This window comes from Pygoscelis adeliae, unplaced genomic scaffold, assembly GCF_000699105.1.
Source record: "Pygoscelis adeliae isolate BGI_AS28 unplaced genomic scaffold, ASM69910v1 Scaffold174, whole genome shotgun sequence".
NCBI lineage: Eukaryota > Metazoa > Chordata > Aves > Sphenisciformes > Spheniscidae > Pygoscelis > Pygoscelis adeliae.
The window spans coordinates 3,600,762-3,606,200 of NW_008824676.1; positions in this window are offsets into that span (position 1 = coordinate 3,600,762).

Below are 5,439 nucleotides of genomic sequence, written 5' to 3' on the forward strand. Positions count from 1 at the left end.
TGACATGTATCGCTTGGTTTATCAGAAAGCAGGGTTGTATGGTGAGAAACCACAGAAGGCAGGAATACACAACCAGTTGTGCAACTCCCTTCCCTGATGGAAAGAGTTTGCCATTACCCTAAACAGAGCAAGTCAGAGCAGCCAGGCACCCTGCACTCCTTCTACACTGCTATCCCCCGGCTGTGCCACGAGGGAAGAAAACACGGTGGAAGGAGATTTCCTGGAGATACTGAGTCCTGGCTAAACCAACAGGCTGCTGGCACATAGTGCAGGCAGGGCACAGTCTCGGGCCATCTCCAAGCACCTCTGAGCAACCTCCAGAAAGTACTTGATGCCAGCCAAAGGGCCATGGGGAGAGCTGAACCCAGCTGCCCAGGTGGGTGAAACCCCTTGGTCAGCTCACTGCCAGCACTGCTCTTGGTGGTGGGGCTCTTTGCAGCCTCCCTTTCCTCCCCTTGCACTGCTCACAGCACAGGCATCTGCAAATCACTTCTCTTCATCTTCCTTTTCCCCTTTGCAAGATGGTCAGAAGAAAAGCCCCACCCAAGAGTTTCAACTGTTCTCTGACTTATCTTGTTTGTTTTTTTAATTTCATTATTGGATTGTCTCTCGCTCAGCTTCCTGCCAGATCCCTGGCTGTTTGCCCGGGCTGTTTGGAGCCCCTCGGTCGCTGCCCCACTCTCTGCTGGCACAGAGGTTTGTGGCCAGGACGTGGTTGCAGAACGTGAATCACCAGCTCTCAGAGCCCAGGACAGCTTCCGTGCCCCAGCCCTCCACCTGCAAGCAGCTACTGGGCCAGCGGTTTTGAGCCACAGCCTGTTTTTTAAGTGTTTCCTATTTTCGTGGTGGAGATTCTGCCTGATTTCTTTCTCAGTCGCTGATGAATCAGCTTTGAAGACAAAATGGGAGCAGAGGGGTCTGAGCTTGGTCTTATATTTGGTGCAGAACGTCCCACGTCCCATCAAGGGGCTGGAGCACACGCTGCCTCCTTGTGCCAGTCACGAAATAGAGAGTGCCATGCATCTGCACCCAAGGATTGATTTCCATATTGAACATCAGTAGGTGTCGCAGCTGACATGTCAGCGAGGGCATCTGTTGGAAATAAGCTGTGCCTATATTTTTGGCCCAGTTACCCTTTCTTTTCTGGAGTGCCAGGCAACCAGCCAGCGCTGTGATGGACAGACTCTGCTGCAAGTGTGGGGACACTGTTGGAGCCCTTCTGGGATGTGCAACCGCTCCGTCTGCCCACGGCTGTAGTGGGCTGGAGGAGTTGCGCTCAGCGCTTTTCACTTGATCAACGAGGTAAGGCTCTTATGCCCTGTGCAGACGACCTTCACATAGGTGGCGGGCAGGGAAGTTTGCCTTGGTTTTGGAGCCAGGAGTGAGTATCTCGGCAAAATGCAGTTCTTAGGCTAGGGACACAGAATTTGAGACAATCAATCAAGTTAAGTTAGCAAGTTCCTATCCATCTGCTGAGCTTGGCCTGACCCTGAACAAGGTAACGTGTTTCAGATTACCAAAGCTCCCACATTAGCTGAACCATCGGTTGGGACTGATCTGCTGCGCATGACCCCAGCGATGTGTGATGGTCTGAAGTCCAAAAGAAAGTGAGAGCCTGTTGCAACCACTCTGGAATACCTGGCTGGGTCTGGGGGGTCCATGTCTGTCCCATATCGCAAGGGTCTTGCAATGAAGTGCTCCTATACATCCATGTCTCCAACATCTTTGAAAAAATATGCAAGCAACAGGATGGTGCACAGGCTGTTTCCTTCACTATAAACATAATTACACTCTTAATGAAGCCTTCCCAACAGAACTTAATGAATGATACCCCCCATTCCCAGCTTTGGTGTGAGAGCCAGCCCACAGAGGCTCTCCTGGCTCTCCTCCTGCCTTTCTTTAGTCCAATATCGTAGTAATGGCACAAAGCCTTTCTCCCTGCTGTGAACAGGGATTATCGTAGCCAAGGCTGCATTATACACTGTCATCTCAAGTATCAGGACAACCAGTTAAAAGCAATTACCTTCTCCATCTCCCGGCTCTTCCCCTTGTGCCTTTCAGCTAGTTGCACCAAGAAAATCTGTGTTTCCTAACAAAAGAGCCTTGTTCTCTACTGCTGTTTCGACTAGGATTGAGTGTCAGTGGTACGCCTGCCTGCTGTGTCCCCCGCAAGCGCTCGGCTCGGGGCCTGCCCTGCCGGAGCACGGGGTCAGAGCGCTGACGGGGATTTTCCATCCAGCTGCTATCCCTGCCCTCGTACGTCACTGTGAACGGGAGCCGGAAAGAGGTGGCCAGAGGCAGCGGTGCCAAGATGCAACTCCCAGGCATTACCACTGCTGCTATTTATAATTTCTCCCGTCTGTGCCATGTTGATGAGATAATAGGATAGCTGTTTTGCTAGGCAAGCTGTACTTTTTTTACCACCAATATCTCTTGCTTTGTCATCATTTCCTTGCTTTAATAGGAAGCCCTTTTCTTTTTCATGAAATGCCTCACTAATTCCGATAAATAAGAAGGGTGAGACACATAACGGGAGCAACTTAAAATGTTTGTAGTGAAAACCGGTGTTACAGACCAGAGGTGTACGGACTGGGAACTGACCACTTGGACCATGACTCACCACTTCATCACTCTGAAGAACCATATCCAGCAATGGCAGTATTTGCCATTTGACAGCTCCTCCTTCATGGGTTGCTGGTGGCCTGATCCGGAGGGTGCTGGCCCCTTATGCTGACTTCTGCAGGAATCTTCATGTGCTTTATACGGGGCACGTTGTCACTTTGCTGGACCGAGGCTGGAGCGCTTGGTGGACTGTACGACAGAGCCTGCCAGGTAGACCTGTCTAGTCATTAGTTTCTCTGGCAGCAACAAGGATCGAAGCATTTCTCTAAAATCCAGTAACAATCCAGAAGGGAATGAGAGCCTACCTGCAGGAACCTGCCCTGGAGAGCTGAAAGGAGAATTATAGCCCTATGACAGCATTTACAGAAGGTATGAGCTTTATAGCTAATTAACACTCCCTCCAGTTTCATGGGCTTTGCCACAGCAATATGTTCTTGCAGGTGGTGTATGTCCTAACCCGTGCTTCGGATTCAAAATCTTAAGAATAGAGAAGCAAACAGAGAGCCAACGGAAGTTCAAAAGAGGATCATCCACTGAGAACAAGGAGAGAGGGCAGCCCTTCCAAAAAATGAGGTCACTGGAAACATGCCTACGTTCATGCAAGGTCTGTTGCTGAGCCTGAAGCTGTTCCAGTCCGGCGCTCTGCCCAAAATCACTGCCTTCTCTTTTGAAAAGTAGAACTATAAATTGCAGGTGGGCTTGAACCAGGAGCTGGGATCTCAAAAATCACATATGTTTCTGGAAACATGTGATTCATGTCCAGAATTTGCTGCTGGTCTCCGCTTCGCTACATCTCAGGACTGAACGTGTGAGGATGGGCTCAGCTTCCCCTGGAGTTCAAGCTGTGTGGATCTGGAGATCTCTCCTGTTTCACCTGTACAACTACTACATTAGCCTGAATCTAACCCGTGTTTATTTGACAGGCTGGATTCAAGCTGCCGGTTACAAGCCTACATCCCGAGAGGTCCTTTCTCCTGGAAGCTGCAGAATCCTCCCTCCAGACCTGGGCAGCTCGTCCCCCTGAAACAACGTGGGGTGGAAAGTCACATTTGGGGTATGCGACTTAAAAGGGAGTTTAAGAAAGTTGCCTCTCCCAACTTTTTGTCCCCTGATGTCTTGTACCATGTAGGTGACCACAGCAATTCAGAACAGCTTATTTTATGTGAAAAGCTGATTGCTCCTTCCTTGAGCTCTCTTTCATGCTCCACTTTTTAGACAGTGAATTGCCATCCCCGTTCTGTGAGCAATGAATCGATGGCACACAGATCTCAGATCACAGCCTTTACCGCTTCTCTGGTTTCCTGTGGCTTCGCATCCTTCAGATGTTTTAAAAAGAAGGTAACAGCAGAACAGGGAAGGTTGTCCAGAATTGCTGATCTCCTTTGGCTTACCCCCAAATGGTCGTGTCCTGCAACCCTCATGGAGCAAGGGAGGATGCTGCCACACCTTTTAACTCACTTTATTTTCCTGGCAGCGCTGCCCCTCTACACAGGGGGACTGAGGTCTCCTGGGGTCCTGCCATCCCCTTTCTTGTGGCACAGAGTGGGGGGTGCTCTTCTTTCTGTGTTAAAATGTGCAAAACAATGGCACTTGAGGACAGCCTCACCTCTAAACCATGCGGTGCCCTCGAGGGATGTCCAAGATTGCTCCCGGTTGGATGGGAATAACTGAATTAAAAAGCCTCAGCCTGCTCCCACCAGCCCAGTGGTTCATCCACCAGGCATGGTCCCCAGGCATGTCCCCAAGGTATGTCCTCAAGGCATGTCCCCCAGGCATGGCCTCTCTCTCCACAGGCTGCCAGTGGCACACAGGGTGGCCGTGCCTGAGAGCTGGAGCTGGGCTGGGTGCAGGCAGAGGAGAGGCCGGCATTGCCGTTGCCACGGCAGGCGAGGGGACCGCAGTGGCAGGGTTTCTGGCTGGCTGGAGCTGCCTTTTGAGGGCTGCCAGCTGCATGTCCCCTGTACCGCACCGCCAGGGATGAGAGGGGACGAGGCATGTGGCAGCAAAGGCAGCCTGTCCCCTGGGTGCCATGTGGCGGGTGCTGGTGGGGGCATCACGTTCATGCCCGTAATCCCGCTACCAGCTTGTGGCCAGTGACTTAATAACCTCAAGTCAATTTTTAACTTTCCCAGCACATGAGCTCCTTTCTCAGCAAGATGATGTGGCCCCCTGGGAGGCTCAGGCACTGATGAAGTAGCTGTCTTGCTGGATTTCCCCTCCTGCTGCTGACGAAAACCACCGCTTCCTTCCCCGGCAGTGGGTGGGTGCCTCCGGCCCCCTCCCTGCTCTGTTCCCTGGGGCAGCCGGGCACCTGCCGTCCTCCCCAGGGCTCTCCAGCCCCTGGCAGAACTACCAGGTCCCCATACCATTTTTGTGCTCTCGATTCCTCACACCCCCAGGGGAAGGACGATAGAAAAAGCTGTCCCAGATGGCATGTGCTAAATGCACTGAGAGGCCTCGGTGCGGCACGAGGTCAGGGAAGAGGGTTTCAAGGCTCTTGACAGCAGATGGCCATCACACCTGAGTGGCACTTGGGCACTGTCACTGTTGGTCCCACTCTGGGCAGAGGTGTCAGAGTAGTTGGTAGGCACGTGGCCACCCTCTGTCTCACTTAAATGATGATTTCTTGTTATGCTGGGGAGCGTGCCCAGCTGCTTTTGAAAGGGTGGTAATGGCTTTCTGAAAGCAAAGATGTTACATGTGCTCCACCAAGACAGAGTGGTGCTGCCTCTCTTCTTCTAAGCAGGGGGTGAGCCCTGATCAATCAATTAGCACTGATTAACCAGGAGGAAGAGGAAAGCTGGCTCAGGTAACATA